Source organism: Heptranchias perlo, chromosome 26 (assembly GCF_035084215.1).
Source record: "Heptranchias perlo isolate sHepPer1 chromosome 26, sHepPer1.hap1, whole genome shotgun sequence".
In the NCBI taxonomy this organism is placed as follows: domain Eukaryota; kingdom Metazoa; phylum Chordata; class Chondrichthyes; order Hexanchiformes; family Hexanchidae; genus Heptranchias; species Heptranchias perlo.
In genome coordinates, this window is record NC_090350.1 from 10,455,065 (window position 1) to 10,475,809 (window position 20,745).

The following is a 20,745-nucleotide window of genomic DNA, read 5'->3' on the forward strand; positions in this document are numbered from 1 at the left end:
CTGACTTATGCCTTCTAGATGGTGGAAATACTTTAGGGAGTCAGGAGGTGAATCACTCGCCGCAGAATACCCAGCCTCTGACCTGCTCTTGTAGCCACAGTATGTGTGTGGCTGGTCCAGTTAAGTTTCTGGTCAATGGTGATCCCCAGGATGTTGATGGTGGGGGATTCAGCGATGGTAATACCGTTGAATGTCAAGGGGAGGTGGTTAGACTCTCTCTTGTTGGAGATGGTCATTACCTGGTACTTGTCCAGCACGAATGTTACTTGCCACTTATCAGCCCAAGCCCGGGTGTTGTCTAAGTCTTGCTGCATACGGGCATGGACTGCTTCATTATCTGAGGGGTTGCAAATGGAACTGAACATTGTGCAATCATCAGCGAACATCCCCACTTCTGACCTTATGATGGAGGGGAGGTCATTAATAAAGCAGCTGAAGATGGTTGGGTCAAGGACACTGCCCTGAGGAACTCCTGCAGCAATGTCCTGGGGCTGAGATGATTGGCCTCCAACAACCACTACCATCTTCCTTTGTGCTAGGTATGACTCCAGCCACTGGAGAGTTTTCCCCCTGATTCCCATTGACTTCAATTTTACTAGGGCTCCTTGATGCCACACTCGGTCAAATGCTGCTTTGATATCAAGGGCATCAAGGGTTATAGGGTGGAGGGCAGCAGTGATTAGATGACAAAAGTGATGATGGTGCAAGGCAAAAGGAGCTCATGATAAAAGTATAGAGACTAAAGATGGGTCTGGAGGATCCTGCAGCCATCCTACAATGCCAGCACCTGCTGTCCAAGAGAAAATGGGAGCAGTAATTAAGCACTAAAATTGTTAAACTCAATGTTAAGACCAGAAGACTGTAAAGTGCCTAGTAGAAAGAAGATATGTTGTTCCTCGAGCATCATTGGAACAGTGCACACAGAGAGGTCAGAGCGGGATGAAGAATTAAAGTGGCAAGTCACCAGAAGCCAGCGTCACACTTGCGGACTGCACGGAGATGTTCAGCAAAGCGATCACCCAATCTGCATTTTGTCTCCTCAATGTGGAGACCGCATTGTGAGCAGCGATGGATACGGAAAAACTGGGAGAAGGAACCAGGACAGCTCTGAAATAAAGTAAGTCTATGCTGCTGAAGAGGAAGACATGTGTTTGGGTGGCGCTTGGCGCATTGAACGTGGATCTCAGGAAGCGGCAAGAGCAGTGGTTAGAGGGACGCTGACTATCACGGAAATATCTGTGATCGTAGGTGGATCTGAAACATGATGCATGGAACTTAAATTGGAATTCACGTGGAATAAGTCAGAACCAAAGACAATTGGTGAGAAAAGAGATGTGGCTGTGAAAATGAATCTGCCGGAACTTATTCTCACATTGAATAACTTCTCTTTTAACGCTGCTTACTTCCTTCAAATAAAAGGTGTCACCATGGGAGCCCGTAAAGGTCATAGCTATGCCTGCCATATTGTGGGATACATGAAACGTTTTTTTCTAGTCCTACTCAGATTCTCTCTCTGGCCTCTTTTTCCGGTACAATGTGTCGGTGTCACTTCCTGCTCGCGACCTGCACTGGAAAATTTCATCAACTTTGCTTCTAACTTCCAAACTTCCACCCCCTCCCAGACCTTCATGTGGTCCATCTCCGATTCTTCCATTCCCTTCCTTGACTTCTCTATCTCCATTTGTGGGGATAGGCTGTCCACCAATGTCTACTACAAGCCCACTGACACCCACAACCACCTTGATTATACTTTCTCCCATCTCGCCTCTTGTAAGAACTCTATTCCATTGTGCCAGTTTCTCCAACTCCATTGCATCTGTTCCACACCAGAGCTTCCGAAGTATCTTCCTTTTTCCTCAGCCGAGGATTCCCCTCTACCATGGTTGACAGGTCCCTCCACTTGTCTGTCCCAGTTCCTGCACTTCCACCCTCACCCCTTCCCCTCCCTCCCAGAACCATGATAGGGTCCCCTTTTCCTCACCTTCCACCCCGCTAGCCTCCACATTCAACAGATCACCATACGCCATTTTGTTGTGTTATGCCACCACCAAATACATCTCCCTCTACACTCCCCTTTCAGCATTCTGAAGGGACGTTCCTTCCATGACACCCTGGTCCACACTTCCAGCACACCCCCCCCCACCCCCGCAACACCTGCCCCACTTCTCCCGGCACCTTCCAATGCAAGCGCTGGAGATACAGCGCCTGCTGTTTCACATCCTGCATTCCCACCATCCAGGGCCCAGACAAGTGCCAGGCAATGACCATCTCCAACAAGAGAGAGTCTAACCACCTCCCCTTGAGATTCAATGGCATTACCATCACCAAATCCCCCACCATCAACCTCCTGGGGGTTACCATTGACCAGAAACTTAACTGGACCAGTCACATAAATACTGTGGCTACAAGAGCAGGTCAGAGGCTGGGTATTCTGCAGCGAGTGACTCACCTCCTGACTCCCCAAAGCCTTTCCACCATCTACAAGGCACAAGTCAGGAGTGTGTTGGAATACTCTCCACTTGCCTGGATGAGTGCAGCTCCAACAACACTCAAGAAGCTCAACACCATTCAGGACAAAGCAGCCACTTGATTGGCACCCCATCCACCACCCAAAACATTCACTCCCTTCACCACCGGCGCACTGTGGCTGCAGTGTGCACCATCCACAGGATGCACTGCAGCAACTCGCCAAGGCTTCTTCGACAGCACCTCCCAAACCTGCGACCTCTACCGCCTACAAGGACAAAGGCAGCAGGCACATGGGAACAACACCACCTGCACGTTCCCCTCCAAGTCACACACCATCCTGACTTGGAAATATATCGCTGTTCCTTTATTGTCGCTGGGTCAAAATCCTGGAACTCCCTTCCTAACAGCACTGTGGGAGAACCTTCACCACACAGACTGCAGCGGTTCAAGAAGGCAGCTCACCACACCTTCTCAAGGGCAATTAGGGATGGGCAATAAATGCTGGCCTCGCCAGCGACACCCACATCCCATGAACGAGTAAATAAAAAACGCTCCTTCCAGATGAAACAGCGCTTTACTTGTACTTCTCCCAAATTAGTATACTGTATTCGCTGTTCACAATGCGGTCTCCTCTACACTGAGGAGACCAAACAGAGATTGGGTGATCGCTTTGCTGAACACCTCTATTCAGTCTGCAAGTGTGACCATGAACTTCCAGTCGCTTGCCACTTTAATTCTCCGTCCCACTCCCACTCTGACCTCTCTGTCCTCAGTCTCCTACACTGTTCCAATAAAGATCGACGCAAGTTCGAGGAACAGCACCTCATCTTTTCACTAGGCACTTCACATCCTTCCGGTCTTAACACTGGGTTTAACGACTTTAGGTCTTAACTGCTGCTCCCATTTTCTCGGACAGCAGGTGCTGGTAATGGAGGACGGCAGCACCAGAGCCACTGGGGGTGGAGGTGGTGTTGGCTAGCGCTTGGGGTGGGGAACCCCTATCGGTACACAACCGGTGGGGTGATCCGCAACCCTGGGGTCTACATGCCTTTCTTCTGCCAAATTCCCGGGTCATGGGAGCCTTCTCCTATTTTCCAAGCTTCCCTTCCCCTCTGCTATTCTGCTGTAACCATTTACACCTGCTCTGGACCCATCTTTTGTCTCTATACCTTTCTCATTATCACCTCCTTTTGCTTTGCACCATCATCACTTTTATCATCTAACCACTCCTGCCTCCACCCTATCACAGGCCTCTCCCCTTAGTTCTTTTCTTGTAGGGGAAGCTATACTATGGTTGGGACTAAAACACAGTTGATTTTTCTCCCTTTTCTGCTGAAGGCATCGACAGTGGTACGGTTACATAGACAGCGCACACCTTGCAGTACCATGCCCAAGTAATCACTATTGATAGGGAATGTCATCAGGCTATTCCAGCATAATAGGCATTGCAGTCGAGAATAATCTTGTTGCCATCAAACAACCACACACGCACACTTCACATCAGGACTCATTGGATGAATGATTTTCCCCTCTCTACCAGACCAACTGCCATCAGTGACTGAGATCAGTGAACTCCACACAGATTGGGGAATGAACCTGGGACCTTCTCAGTGGATTAACTCAATGAGCCATTGGGGAGAGAAAGTAGGAGAGAGAGAGCAGGCAGGAGCTTTACTCTGCATCTAACTGTGCAATAACCTGACCTGCAAGTGCTCGTTTATGACACTAGGTCCAAAAGATAAAAAGCTCCATATCCTGAAAATAAGAAAACCAAAGGAAGAATAAGTATACAGTTAGAACAGTGCACTGTGCAACTCATAGCTCAAGATGAGCACACCAGAGTACAATAAGTTTAAAAAAAACAAATTGTTAAATGGAGTTGGACTCTCACACCTCAAGTGTTTTGTTAGGGTGTTCAGTGGTCAGTGGGAATGCATGATTCAGATGACCTCATGTTTCAGTGCCTGTGACGATGCGCCGTATTAACAACAGCCAAGACTGATCCCATAGCAGCAAAACGCATTCTGACTTTTAAATTAACAAAAAATCATTCTTGTGATATGGGCATCGCTGGCAAGGCCGGCATTTATTGCTCATCCCTAGTTTCCCTTGAGAAGGTGGTGGTGGGCTGCCTTCTTGAACCGCTGCAGTTTGTATGGTGAAGTTACTCGCACGGCGCTGTTAGGGAGCTCCAGGATTTTAAGCCAGCAACAATGAAGGAACGGCAATATATATCCAGGTCAGGATCGTGTGCGACTTGGAGGGGAATGTGCAGGTGGTGTTGTTCCCGTGCATCCACTGCCCTTGTCCTTCTAGGTGGTAGAGGTCGCGGGTTTGGGAGATTCTGTTGAAGAAGCCTTGGCGAGTTGCTGCAGTGTATTCTGTGGGTTGGATACACTGCGGACCCAGTGCGCCGGTGGTGGAGGGAGTGGATGTTTAAGATGGTGGATGGGTTACCAATCAAGCAGACCATTTTGTCCTGGATGGTGTCGAGCTTCTTGTGTGTCGTTGCAGCTGTACCCATCCAGGCAAGTGGAGAGTATTCCATCACACTCCTGACTTGTTCATTGTAGATGGTGGAGAGGCTTTGGGGAGTCAGGGAGTGAGCCACTCGCCGCAGAATACCCAGCCTCGGACCTGGTCTAGTAGCCACAGCAAGTATATGGCTGGTCCAGTTGACTTTCTGGTTAATGGTGACCCCCCAGGATGTTGATGGTGGAAGATTCGGCGACTGTAATGTCAAGGGGAGGTGGTGAGACTCTCTCTTTCCAGTATGTCTTTGGGGTATCCTCAAATTATTGGGTTGGTTCTTTCAATCAAGGCACAAAGTGTGAGATAATACAAAAGGAATTTCTTTTCCATGGTTTTATAGTTGACAACATTGTGCAAGTCCTGGAAAAGAAATTATCAGTAAAATGTCATTCCACTAATGTTCCCTCACCAACAAATGTGCAGATGCATAGAGCTTTATAAAGAACAAATTAACTTGTTGCTTACTGCTTGTATAGTTAAGATGGTACCTTTTAAAATGATTACCATGATTGGATTGTTTGTAGGATCAGTGATGTTAACTTTGGTATTTTAATGCATCAAGGACTGGGGCACAGAAGCGTGTGCCGATATAATGAGAGCCATGCAGCAACAAGGATTCTGATTGAGCACACCATTAGTGAAACAACGGTTCTGCTGTCTGGATAGCTTGGGAGGAGTCCTTCAGTACAGCCCAGAGCGAGTGTCAAGATTCATAATCGTTTGCTGCATGCTCCACAATCTTGCTCTACAAAGAGGAGTTGACTTGGAGCTGCCTGAGGAGGAAGATATGGAGCAAGAAGATGAAGAAGGGGATGAGGATCCAGAGGATGCAGACGAAGAGCATGGCCCAGCAGTACCGCAAGTTGCCAGAACTGTAAGGCAGGAAATTATTGAGGAGAGATTCTCCTGAACCATCTCTCCCCTGCCCAGAATACTAACACTCTCCCTCTTTCCAGTTGACCCAGACGTGACACCCAACATATCAATGCCCTCAAACAGAACAGCCTCATGGGTGTTCCTGGTACATCACGAAGGTTATGAAGACCAGCAGCTATACCAAAACATTTTACTTCACTACTCCTAAAGACTCCAGTCTTGATTTGTCAAATGATTACATGACTGATGCCTATCTACAAATCACCCTTGTGCAAAGCCCTACTGCCTGTCTTGTGTGCTCGATTACCAACTCTAGTGCTTCTATGAGGTGGCTCCTCCATGGCTACAGCTTAGGAGGTGAAAGGCTGCTGAACTTCCGCTGAGGGCACTTGAGATGGCCATGGTGGGCAATCTCAAGGAGCTCTGGCCTTGAGGACCTGGCTGCAGACTCCTGGGACTCTGCTTTGGAACTGACAGTCTGGCCCAGCTGGCTGTCTGGCATCATCAAGGGCACTGGTTGAAAGACTGATGGGGGAGCAGGCATGCTGTCATCCTGAGAGAGGACAGCAGGTGCCTCCCCCATGGAGCCAGGACCACTCTCAGGGGGCTGAGCCTCAGCACTCCCACTGCCCTGCGCGGGAACAGGGTGCAGGTGTGCTGGAAGGTTCTCGAAGCCCTGATCCATGCACTCCTTCAGGCTTTGTAAGCCAGAGGAGATGCTGGAGCTCAAAGCCAAAATAGCAGCAATCTGAGCTTCTATCGAAGCTATGAGAGTGGTCACCACTGTAGTGTCCATAGAGCTGACCCACTCCCTCCATTTTGACTGCATGGTCTCGATGCCATGCACGAAGACAGCACAAAGGTTGGAGCTGGACTCCTCCATGCTCTTAGACGTTGTGTGCATGCAATCTGGCAGGCAGCCCATGGCACTTAGAAGGTCCCTGTGGATTGCCCTCAGTCGTCTTATGTATGGTGGGCCCTTGATGTCTTCATCTTTACCCTGTGCAGCAAGGCTAGGATGTGAGCTCTCCCTCCGCCAAGCTGCTTCCTGGGTGCATCTCCATGTGTAGACCCCTCTATCCTACCCTCTGAACTACGAGCGAGTCTCTGAGCAAGTGTAAGGTCAAGTGATGCTTCCTGTTCTGCAGTGCTGCCCTCTTCTTCTTCTTCTTCTGCTCCCCGAGCGCTATGTGGAGCTTCTGGGCCTGAAATGGAAGAAAGGGACAAGAGTTAGCATTTAGTGGTAGGGATAAGCACAGACAGATGAGTGGCTTCTGAAAGCAGCAGCAATTTATCGTGCATTGTGTGTGAGGGTCAGATTTAAGCGAGAAGGGAAGGAGGGGAAGGTGGTTTAAAAACCTGCAGGACTTGTCCTCTAGCTTCGCCAGACGCCATGCTCCTGACACACCCCCTGCCCACGATGTCCTGCTCTTCAAGTGGGGACAACACATGGATGAACAATGGCCCTCCTCCTGTGGCTGCCTGCTCCCTGTTATTGTGTGCGATCTCGCCCTGCAAGAAAGAAGCAAGTGTGTCAGTGTTGGAGTAGCGAGAAGTTTTTAAGGATGTGAATGTCAGGGTAGAATAGTTTTGCTGGTGTGTGAAAGATGGCAGAGGTGTGAGGAGATGAAGGAAGTAATAGCGAGGAGATTGGTAGGTACAGAGTGCTGTAGTAGGAGCAGAAGGAGGTGGAGTGAAGTGTGCTGCACTGATTGGAGGAAAGTGCTGTTAATCTGAGGAGGGAAGGGTTTTGAGTGCTGGGGCAAGAGGTAGCGCAAGGCTAAGCAGAAAGAGGTATGAGTGAGGAGACTTACCTAAGCTATCTATGTGAGGTCATTGAATTTCTTTCTGCAATTCCTTGGTGGGGGAGGGGGGCGGGGGTGACATTTCTGGCACTGACCCATTCCGCCACCTCTGCCCACTCATGCTAGGCAGCATATCTTGGTGTCTTCCTGCAGGCCTAGTGGAAAGAAGATGTCCCTTCACTTGCCAACCTCCTCCACCAAAAGCTCTAACGCAGTGTCAGAAAAACGGCGGGTTCTTGCAGCTTCTATTGTCCACAATCGTCAGTTATAGTTGCCTGCAGCCAAAATGCACCTCCTCTTTAAGAGGTCCAGGCTGCCTTTAAATGGTGTCAACAACACGCAACATTGATGCCGTCCATTAGGCGAGCTGTCAATGAAGAGTCAGAGTAGCGCTGGTAGCCCACCTATTTTATTTTAATTAATCAGGGGGACAAATTTGGAGCCTCAGTTGAGTCCATATGATCAGTATTTCTACTTGGCCTTTGTTATTTTTGACCTCCTCATTCAGTCACTGTGGTCTTAGGTAATACGATGTTTCTCCTTGTCCTCAAATGTTTAGGTTCTTTCCACATTCATTGCCTAAATTATTTTTTCAATGTTACTTTCTAGTCTGTGTCTCACTGAATCCATCCTGGAGTTCCACTCACGACTGTAAAGTTTCCCATGTTAAGGGCTGATCTTGGTTGTTTTTTCAGGATTTAGCCTTTAATGCAATGTCAAGTCTAACTGTGCATCTGAGCCCAAATGTTTGCCCACTGACCAGTTCTGGCAAAACATCAAACACAAATGCCACTATTACACTGAGGGTGTGGCACTGATAGTGGGCACGCAAGTCCTGATCTTCGGAGAACTGACGGCATTGGAGACCAAAATTATTGTGGGCCTTGCAAGCTGCCATTAGATCTCCACTTAAAAGTCGACCCTCCAAAGTCCTCCTCACTAACATCTGGGGACTTGTGCCAAAATTGGGAGAGGTGTCCCACAGACTAGTCAAGCAACAGCCTGACATAGCCATACTCACAGAATCATACCTTTCAGCCAATGTCCAAGACTCTTCCATCACCATCCCTGGGTATGTCCTGTCCCACCGGCAGGACAGACCGACCAGAGGTGGCGATACGGTGATATACAGTCAGGAGGGAGTGGCCCTGGGAGTCCTCAACATTGACTCTGGACCCCATGACATCTTATGGCATCAAGTCAAACATGGGCAAGGAAACCTCCTGCTGATTACAACCTACCGCCTCCCTCAGCTGATGAATCAGTCCTCCTCCATGTTGAGCACCACTTGGAGGAAGCACTGAGGTTAGCAAGGGCACAGAATGTACTCTGGGTGGGGGACTTCAATGTTCATCACCAAGAGTGGCTCGGTAGCACCATAACTGACCGAGCTGGCCGAGTCCTGAAGGACATAGCTGCCAGACTGGGCCTGCGGCAGGTGGCGAATGAACCAACACAAGGGAAAAACTTACTTGACCTCATCCTCACCAATCTACCTGTTGCAGATGCATCTGTCCATGACAGTATTGGTAGGAGTGACCACCGCACAGTCCTTGTGGAGACCAAGTCCCATCTTCGCACCGAGGACACCATCCAACATGTTGTGTGGCACTACCACAGTGCTAAATGGGATAGATTCGGAACAGATCTAGCAGCTCAAAACTGGGCATCCATGAGGTGCTGTGGGCCATCAGCAGATTTGTATTCCAGCACAATCTGTAACCTCATGGCCCGGCATATTCCTCACTCTACCATTACCAACAAGCCGGGGATCAACCTTGGTTCAATGAGGACTGTAGAACAGCATGCCAGGAGCAGCACCAGGCATACCTAAAAATGAGGTATCAACCTGGTTAAGCTACAACACAGGACTACATGCATGCTAAACAGCAGAAGCAACGTGCTATAGACAGAGCTAAGCGATTCCACAACCAATGGATCAGATCGAAGATCTGCAGTCCCTCCAAATCCAGTCATGAATGGTGGTGGACAGTTAAACAACTAACAGGAGGAGGAGGCTCTGTAAACATTCCCATCCTCAATGATGGCGGAGTCCAGCACGAGTGCAAAAGACAAGGCTGAAGCATTTGCAACCATCTTCAGCCAGAAGTGCCGAGTGGATGATCAATCTCGGCCTCCTCCCGATATCCCCACCATCACAGAAGCCAGTCTTCAGCCAATGCGATTCACTCCACGTGATATCATGAAATGGCTGAGTGCACTGGATACAACAAAGGCTAGGGCCCCGACAACATCCCGGTTGTAGTGCTGATGACTTGTGCTCCAGAACTAGCCCCTCCTCTAGCCAAACTGTTCCAGTACAGCTACAACACTGGCATCTACCGGATAATGTGGAAAATTGCCCAGGTATGTCCTGTCCATAAAAAACAGAACAAATCCAATCCGGCCAATTACCGCCCCATCAGTCTACTTTCAATCATCAGCAAGGTGATGGAAGGTGTCGTCGACAGTGCTATCAAGCGGCACCTACTCACCAATAACTTGCTCACCGATGTTCAGTTTGGGTTCCGCCAGGACCACTCGGCTCCAGACCTCATTACAGACTTGGTCCAAACATGGACAAAAGAGCTGAATTCCAGAGGTGAGGTGAGAGTGACTGCCCTTGACATCAAGGCAGCATTTGACCGAGTGTGGCACCAAGGAGCTCTAGTAAAATTGAAGTCAATGGGAATCAGGGGGGAAACTCTCCAGTGGCTGGAATCATACCTAGCACAAAGGAAGATGGTAGTAGTTGTTGGAGGCCAATCATCTCAGCCCCAGGACACTGCTGCAGGAGTTCCTCAGGGCAGTGTCCTGGGCCCAACCATCTTCAGCTGCTTCAACAATGACCTTCCCTCCATCATAAAGTCAGAAATGGGGATGTTTGCTGATGATTGCACAGTGTTCAGTTCCATTCGCAACCCCTCAGATAATGAAGCAGTCCGTGCCCGCATGCAGCAAGACCTGGACAACATCTAGGCTTGGGCTGTTAAGTGGCAAGTCACATTCGCGCCGGACAAGTGCCAGGCAATGACATCTCCAACAAGAGAGAATCTAACCGCCTCCCCTTGACATGCAACGGCATTACCATCGCCGAATCCCCCACCATCAACATCCTGGGGGTTACCATTGACCAGAAACTTAACTGGACCAGTCACATAAATACTGTGGCTACAAGAGCAGGTCAGAGGCTGGGTATTCTGCGGTGAGTGACTCACCTCCTGACTCCCCAAAGCCTTTCCACCATCTACAAGGCACAAGTCAGGACTGTGATGGAATACTCTTCACTTGCCTGGATGAGTGCAGCTCCAACAACACTCAAGAAGCTCGACACCATCCAGGATAAAGCAGACGGCTTGATTGGTACCCCATCCACCACCCGAAACATTCACTCCCTTCACCACTGGCGCACTGTGGCTGCAGTGTGTACCATCCACAGGATGCACTGCAGCAACTCGCCAAGGCTTCTTCGACAGCACCTCACAAACCCGCGACCTCTACCACCTAGAAGGACAAGGGCAGCAAGCATATGGGAACAACACCACCTGCACGTTCCCCTCCAAGTCACACACCATCCCGACTTGGAAATATATCGCCGTTCCTTCATCGTCGCTGGGTCAAAATCCTGGAACTCCCTACCTAACAGCACTGTGGGAGAAACTTCACCACACGGACTGCAGCAGTTCAAGAAGGCGGCTCACCACTACCTTCTCAAGGGCAATTAGGGATGGGCAATAAATGTTGGCCTTGCCAGCGACGCCCACATCCCATGAACGAATAATTAAAAAAAAACCTGTGCAGCTGAATGTGACAAAAGTAGCAATGTTGTTTTGTTAGCTTGGTACCTAAATATATTTACTGTGATCCACATTAGAAATGGATTCTGTTCTCTTAATTTTGAAGTGGCAAACCAATGCAAATTTGTCAACGGCAGCCAAAAGGCTTTCTTTGATCCAGTATCTGACTGGCGACAATGTGCTTGAAATGCAAATGAAGATTGCAGGATTTCAGGCACAGATAAAAATTCTGATAAAGTTATTGTATGCTGCCCCTAAGCATTATATAGCAGCGTTTAACAGCACTGAATTCAAAAAAATCAATTTTAGGAATCGGAATGTGCTTGGCAAAAGAGGTCTTTTCCATTCAGTGTATGTACAATATTGACTTGTATTTAAGTGTTGCCTAGTTCCTATACATCTACGTATTCTTTAATGTGTAAATACGATGGTGTTTTTGCCTGCAACAGATTTTGCCCTGGGTATGACTTTTTTCTGCTTGCACAGACATGTTGCAGTAGACAGCTTATTCCACTGGTATTAATTGTTGGTTCTTAGATCTGAACCATTTTAGCTTCTGCAAGAACTGGTAAAAGGGCCACCTCTGGTTTGTGAGGGACCAGGTCTACTCAACGGAAATGCTACAAAACTGTGCATTACCAGTCTCCAGCCTCCAAAAGGCCTTGAACAGAAGTGATGGCACCAGCTAAAGTAGACATGAGAAAGCAGTGCAGCAAATTTGCTGATCTGTTTCAAGGCTAAGGAGATCCAATATAGTGCCTATTCATGTATTCTGCTTCACCTGTTGTGTTAAGATGCAGTCACTGATTACCTTTACAAAGTTGTGTGTATTGTCACACCTCCCTTCTATTTGGAATCATGGAATCTTACAGCACAAAAGCAGGTAATTCGGCCCATCGTGCCTGTGCCAACTCTTTGAAAGTTATTCAATTGGTCCCACTCTCCCACTCCTTCCCCATAGCCCTGCAAATTTTTCCTTTTCAAATATATATCCCATTCCCTTTTGAAGATGTTGCCTAGTTCCAATATATTTACATATTATTTAATATGTAAATATTATTTGTTTAGCCTGCAACATATTTTGCATTTGTCCCATGTTTGACCACTATCTCTGATACTCCCTCCCAGGATTGTCACACATCACAAATTCCTGCAACATCTCTTTCCCAGCCGGCACAACTCTCTATCTGCTCACTTTGAACTCCTTGTTGAAAGCAGTGGGCAATAACTGCTGTGTTATTCCTATCATTACTGATTTCTAACATTTCCCCTTACATCCATGCTTTTGATTGCTGTTCTATATTTCAACAGTGCTACTCCTTCTTCCAGATTTATAGCTGTGCAATGTGCTCCAGTCTACTTCTGTTAATTCTGTAAATTTGTTTTCTGCTTGAAAAATATCCCAAGAATGAATTTTTAAAAAGGCAATTGGAGGCAGCAGCACCTGGTAGCTCAAGGAAAAAGTGGTCTTCTATTCTGGGATGGGCAGGCCAAGTGCCCAGTCCACTGGTACAGGCCCGACCACTCAGTCCCCCTACATACAGATCGGCAAAAGAATTATCTATTTTCCGGCCTGTATAGATGTTCGCCATCCATTGAGAAAGGTCTGGCATCCAGAAAGCGAATCATGATCACAAACAACTTTAGAAAGAATGTCAAGGCGTTGGAGAGGGTGCAGGGGAGATTTACTAGAATGGTGCCAGGGATAAGGGACTTCAGTGACGTGGAGAGACTGGAGAATCTAGGATTGTTCTCCTTACAGCAGAGAAGGGGATTTAATAGGAGTGTTCAAAATTATAAGGGGTTTTGGTGGAGTAAATAGGGAGAAACTGTTTCCACTGGCAGGAGGGTCGGTAACCAGAGGACACAGATTTAAGATAATTGGCAAAACAGTCAGGGGGGAGATGAGAAGAAATGTTTTTACTCAATGAGCTGTTATAATCTGAATTCACTGCCTGAAAGGGCAGTGGAAGCAGATTCAATAGTGACTTTCAAAAGGGAATTGGATAAATACTTAAAAAGGAAAAATTTGCAGGGCTATGGGGAAAGAGCAGGGGAGTGGGACTAATTGGAAAGCTCTTTCAAAGAGCCGGTACAGGCACAGTGGGCTGAACGGTCTTGTGTGCTGTAAGATTCGATGATTCTAACTTCAGGCGCAAAAGTTTCAAATGCACAGATGTCTGTGCTCAAATGTCTGGTAATAGAAATGACAGCATCAGTAGCTTTGACTATACTACAGAGAGCCTTACTGTTGACCCAAACCACTACTGTGAACAAGCTATTTGACCATAGTGAGCATCACAGCAGAGGTTATCATGTCCCCACCAAAAACCCACACACATGCACCTCCACGTGCTCGACAGAACAGTCAGGGTCAGCCATCCAGGCTGATTTTTCCCATTCCTACCTCAAATGGCACGGAGGCCAATTGGAGCACTCATGAAGCCGTCCTGGCTGAGATCAACTGGCTCAGTGCAAACCAGAGACTAGGCGGTATGCACACCAACTGCGCTAACAAAGGGAAACTCCATTACAAGAAGATTTTAAAGGGTACTGTGAATAAAATAATACTTTCAATGAGGGTGTGAAAATGTCACCATTTTCCATTGACAGAAGCAGTTTACTCCTAGTTAAGCTATAATAGCTGTTACTCTTGCACGGACAGAGACACCGCAAAAGGAATTGCTATCTTCTGACAAATCAGTGCAGCCCTCTTGCCTTATGTGCTTGCAAGGAAAATTATTGGGGCAACAAGTTAAATTATTACAGCATTTATATTAGACAATGGCTCCAGGCAGAGAAGCAGCCTCCTCAGTGTCTGTAAATTGGCCAGAATCTCTTGGGGATGTGGATTGTGCCCCAGCAGTGTGAAATTGAAACCTGAAAATGAAATGATCTTGACCTGAACTCATCACATTTGGACTACGTTACACTTGTCACAATACATCACTCAGCCATGATTAAGATAAGATGTTTCACTAGGTTACTAATTCCTTGCATGAAGTCTGTCCATAATGCGGATAATTATGGACAGCATGAGGCTGTCCATAATTATCCGCATTTTCACAAAGCTAAATGTGTCCCTGCAGAGGAGGGAAAAATGACTAGTCTATTTAGACATAAATTATATCAGTTTTACAATATTTTTACAGTACGCTTTTGGGGAGGGAGAAGAAAGGAAAAGATTCTATAAAGACAACCATTATAGGTTTCATTCCACAAACTGTTATTTGCCCACTGAAGGAAGCCACCTTCACATGGGAACGGGACAGAGAGCAGCACGATCTGAAAGTACCGAAATACTACCAGGCATCCGCAACATGCTTTGTAAAGAAGTACACGAGGGGCATCTAGCAGTGGCACTTCAGTAGTGCAAACTCCACTCTTTAAATTTAGGCTTGAAGCTTTGGTGAGGGGTTGCAGGAGCTCAAAAATGGAAGTTTAAAAGTAATTTTTCCCTCCCACTCTCATCTCTGATGAGACTAGATGGATCAGAAATCCCACCGGTTTATAATCCATTCCCTCGAATTTTGCATTTATAATTTCAGTGTACAGGTGTACACAAACAGCAGGACTGGCTCCTTATCTAAAGGATCTAATGCACATTTTCACTGGGCTAGCATCACATATTCTGGTTTTCTTCATGAATCTCCAAGCACCAGGAAGTCTGCCTTTCTCCGAAAGATGCACCTTCACCAATCGGATGAGCATGATACTGTGTTTCAGGAGCCCATTTCTCGATGACGAAGTGCTGTTGTTACATGAAACCACTGTGAGTCTCAGCATTGCATCTCAGAGACCAGTGGACCTCACCAAAATGTAACTGCACCCATCTCACAACTGATGAGGGACAGACAGATGACCATGGACTCCCCTGTGCAGTAGCTCACTGGCGTGATTAGTGCATTAGTTCTATTCTACTTTCAAAGCCGAACGATAAAGGGATTTGCTTTCTCATGACCATCAGCCTTGTCCTCTCGCACTGAAACAAAGAGAAAGTCCAGGGCTGAGGCGGGGGTGGGGTAATATTTTTTCTGTGATGCTATGTGCCTATTTGTAAGGACACGTGAGGTAGAGCAGCACAGTGTGCAACTACACAGCTAAATGGAACAAAGTACAATACCTCGTTTTCGGTCTGCCTCTGGCCAATCATCTACAAGATGCACAAGAAAAGAAAGTGACAATGCTTTTTTAAAAAGTAATTACAATTATTTACAACCTACAGTATCCTGGTGATTTATATTTCACAGATTATTAGGGCAGGAAGCAATGTGCAACGAGATATTTTTGCAATATAGATTAGTACTCGTTTTCTCTACCCACCCCAAAATCCCTTTTTGCTAAATTTTGTCCCCTCTCCTTCGGCCTCACTGAGTCCATGCATTGCTCTTTGGCTCATGGCATCACCAATACCTTCTATAACCAGCCGTTAGGACAAGGGCAAGAGTACTGGGGTAAATTGAGCAATGCAGGATAATGCAGTGCTGCAACTAAAATTTCAGTAGCTTTAGGCATCATCCAGTGTTCCTTCTTGGCTACTCCTGACTGCACCTTGTCCTCCAGCTTTAAGTACCATCCACCGTTCCTTCATGGAACTGCTCCGACCGGTTTTGCCGCCGTTGCGGCTCCTCAGGGAGTTGCAGACAAGCAGGTAACGTTCGCAACCCCTCAGATTACGAAGCAGTCCGTGCCCGTATGCAGCAAGACCTGGACAACATCCAGGCTTGGACTGATAAGTGGCAAATAATATTCGTGCCAGACAAGTGCCAGGCAATGACCATCTCCCCATGATATTCAACGGCATTACCATCGCCGAATCCCCCACCATCAACATCCTGGGGGGTCACCATTGACCAAAAACTTAACTGGACCAGTCACACAAATACTGTGGCCACAAGAGCAGGTCAGAGGCTGGGTATTCTGCGACAAGTGACTCACCTCCTGACTCCTCAAAGCCTTTCCACTATCTACAAGGCGCAAGTCAGGAGTGTGATGGAATACTCTCCACTTGCCTGGATGAGTGCAGCTCCAACAACACTCAAGAAGCTCGACACCATTCAGGACAAAGCAGCCCGCTTGATTGGCATCCCATCCACCACCCTAAACATTGACTCCCTTCACCACCGGTGCACCATGGCTGCAGTGTGTACCATCCACAGGATGCACTGCAGCAACTCACCAAGGCTTCTTTGACAACACCTCCCAAACCCGCGACCTGTACCACCTAGAAGGACAAGGGCAGCAGGCACAAGTGAACAACACCACCTGCACGTTCCCCTCCAAGTCACACACCATCCCGACTTGGAAATATATCGCCGTTCCTTCATCGTCACTGGGTCAAAATCCTGGAACTCCCTACCTAACAGCACTGTGGCAGAACCTTCACCACATGGACTGCAGTGGTTCAAGAAGGTGGCTCACCGCCACCTTCTCAAGGGCAATTAGGGATGGGCAATAAATGCTGGCCTTGCCAACGACACCCACATCCCATGAACGAATAATAAAAAAAATCAGTAAAAGCACATGAAATTGTCACAGTTAAGTCAATTTGAACTGTGAAAAACACAAGCAGTACAATTCTAGATTTTGTCCTTGCAAATTTGTATTGTGTTTGGAGAATATGAACTGTGTAATACAAAGGTGAAGTATTGGTGTTCCAATCCTATCCTGCACAAAGTCCCAATCGTCCATTACGCCTATCCTCACCAACCTCCCTTGGCTCCCTAACCCCAATACATTGAATTCAAAAATCCTCATCCTTATTTATAAATCCCCCCACCTTTTCTCTGCAGTTTCCTCCAATCATATGTCTTAAATTGCACCCTCCTTTCTTTGAGGTGAATTAAAATGTATTAAATGTATTGGCTGATCTCTTGCCCCATAGGTACTGGTGCAAATACATCCAGTGACAACATTGCCTGAAAAACAAAGGAAGGATTGTGGTTTCTGGATAATCAATTTTTAAAAGTGCTTAATAAAGATAGAAAAAGTCAAGTGAATGTGCTTTAAAGGGTAAAAAGCAACCAAATGGGTACCAAGAAGAAGCAGGTAAAACCAGAGCAAATGGGAGGTTGTTCGTCAGCTTGTGTTGTGGCTAACAGGAAAAAAGGGGACCCATTTAACTGGGAAACTTTAAGCAAAGAGTGGCGACACCACCTTTATTTAGTGTTATGTTAGTCTCAATATGCTTTAGAAGGAGTGACTCTGAAGGCTTTACACATTAATGTAGTTTGTACAAAAAACAAAATACAGCAGGTGCGCGAAATCTGAAACAGAAAATGCTGGGGACACTTGACAGGTCAGGCAGCATCCATCAAGAAAACAGGAGTCAGGTGACGTTTCAGGTGTAAACCCTTCCTCAGAACTGGAACATATTCCAGAAGAACAGCATTTAAGAAGGAACAGAACAAGGGAAAGTGGAGGGAAAAAAAGAGGAAATACATAGAATGACTTGTAAAGTACGGTGTGGATCAGGAAATGGTAAAAAGGCAGAAGTGATAATGCGCAGGAGAGATAACGAGAGCAATAAAAGACATATATGGGACACGGCGTGCGAGATGAGCTAAAGGGGGAACAGTAAGTGGAATGGGAAGCATTTAAAACTGGCAAAGTGGAGCAGGCTCCAGTGGCCCAGGAGTCTAGTGAAAGAAAAGTAATAGGTTGACACCGAGGGTACAGAAGGTGCAAGGGGTATTTTCTCGACAGATGCTGCCTGACCTGCTGAGTATCTCCAGCGTTTCCTGTTTTGTTTTTAATGTTGTTTGAAATGCTGAATTTGTCACCTCAATTGCTCCCACCCACGACGACAGACCTGTAATGACCAGTACTTCACCCCGATGTTACACACAAATTGCGGGGGGGGGGGGGGGGCGGGGGAAAGAGAGGGGAAGAAAGAGCAAAATATAGATATTGCTTCACTGGAAGCAAGACTTTGTTTAATAAAGACAGGAGGTTTTACAGTTATTGATTGTTGAAGTTCAAAATGTTCTCACAATTAAACCCACGCTTGAAAAGGCAGAATCTGTAATTGTGCTTTGAGGTTTTCACAGTTCAAATGGACAGAGTGCCAACATTTCACATGCTTATCATTATCCTAGTGACAGCCCTGAGGAATTCACAGTTCTTCATGCCCAACTTGCCCTCCTCCCCCACCCCACTGCATGCCCTTTCGTTCTCCACTCGGGTTTTTCAGCTTTTGCTCAGGACTGTGGTGCACCTCTCCACTTTTCCATGGAGAGTTCATTCCTACAGGCCTACAATATTTAACTGCTAGGCCTTCATCAACCAACTCTGGGTTTGTGCAAGCCCCGCTCGCTTTTGAAAGGTCAATCTGATTGCCAACACCGCTTAAGCAGACAACTGCCGAGGGACTGTGGAACAGCGGGATCTAGCTATTCATTTACCTCTTGTTGCTGTAAGGTTCTCCTGTTGCCTCTCCTGTCCTGAAGGCAGGACCTTGTACCGTGTACACCTCCACAGCCAGTGGATCGCTTGTGCCTCACCCAAGTGGCGTTCATAACGTGAGCCAGGTATTTGACCAGGAGAGGGCAGAGGATGCAGCCAAGCTTGATCCTGTCTTTAAGGCATTCGCACCCATAACACTTCCAAGTAGGGTCAGTGACTAGCTCAGCTGTGATGTCCCAATGAACCACATGTGATGACTTGGGCCACTGGCACCAGCACAACCATTTCCCCAACACAAGTCTGAAGCCTGGAGGAGGAGCAAGAGGAGAAAACCAGCAGGGGAAAACCCAACTAAAATAACACTGTAGCCTGACTGTTCCAGGATCGGTTTTAGAGGTGAAATCAGGTGGCTCGTTTGACACTTTTGGCACATTGAACTATTCTGATGTTGCTGTCATAGTTTCTCAGGCCACTATGGATAGAAATGGCAACTAAAGTGCAATGGAAAATGATGCTGTACAAGGTATGGTAAACAGAGGTTACTTTCATCAACAGACTGACTCGTGTTTGCTTGTGATTGTATCATCTGGTGTATCTCAGTCACAAGTGAATGTATATCACATCCTTTAAAATTGTATCCTCTGCTTAATAATTTTTTGTTTAATAGTTGCCTTCTTTTAGCTTTAAAAACACGTTGCTTTAACGGGGTGGAATAAGCCTTTGGCTTAGTGGTAGCATTTCCACAGCTGAGACAGAAGGTGCAGGGTTTGAAGTTTGCTCCAGACAGTTGATATTCACGTGCGGATACAACCCCCGCCCCACCCAAACCCACCACTCCATCCCACCCCTACAGTTAATCAGCCTGCGAATCGTTCCATTACTTCACATTGCTCTCCAAGGAGAAGAGTACGAAGATATGTATTGATGGTGACTTTATTGGGATTAATTCTAAAACCTACAGCCAAGAGGGTCCGGGTCAGCTTCTAGGCTGCTACCAGTGCTGTTAGGAGGCAGCCACCAAGAGATGCCAGTGTCCGACCAGATCCAAGTTATTCTTCTCATCGCCCCCACTCCCCCCACTCACTGGGGGATGCTTCTGCAGTGTCTGTTCCCACTCAGTGCTGCTGTGCTACCCCTTTGGAACGCCTTCCATCTCATTTCCACTCTCAGGGTCAGCCGCACCGAGACTGCAAGCTACAACTGGAAATGCCGGAAGTCATAAATAAAAACAGAACATGCTGGGAACACACATCTGAGCCCTCCCATCCCCTCGCCCAGCGCCCACAGACATGCACTCTCCACCACAAGCTAATGGATAGCAATCAGGAGCAGGAGCCTGGGATGATTTTCTTCCCCCTAACTCAGGGGCACTGAAGCCAATTGGAGCAGTCCTACCAGCTAACACCAGGATCAAACATACAGCCTTTACCAAATAAACCACTGGGAAAGGCATGCAAATCCATTTCCAAATGGCACCATGCTGGGTAAACCTGGAGTCCATAGATACAGCAACAGGAACCGTTACAGACATTTTCCCAATGCAGAAACTGATGCAATCTGAGATGCATTAACTCCATTGCACATATCAGTGTAATGTTTTGGAGTACCTTTACACAGCAATACTTGTCCTTTAAAAAAAGAGAAAGACCCCCCCCCCACCATATTCGTATTGATTTAACCTACTTTGGTGCATTTTACTCAGATAAATTCAGCTCCATTTGTTCAATGGGCTGCAATCTGTTTGGCTCTTTCAGATCATAAATACCGGCCCTGACACTTCCACAACTGCTAACAGCACCAAAGACAGACAGATTGCAAATTCAGTGCAATAGTGGGAGCTGGGTGGATACTGTGGATGGGGA

At 47.1% G+C, this 20,745-nt stretch overlaps 1 protein-coding gene across 3 annotated transcripts in view; it reads right to left on the reverse strand.

The window, feature by feature from the left end:
• oscp1b (organic solute carrier partner 1b) overlaps positions 1 to 20,745 on the reverse strand; it is a 47,993-nt gene that overhangs the window by 26,959 nt on the left and 289 nt on the right. The gene's annotated exons all lie outside the window — the stretch shown is intronic.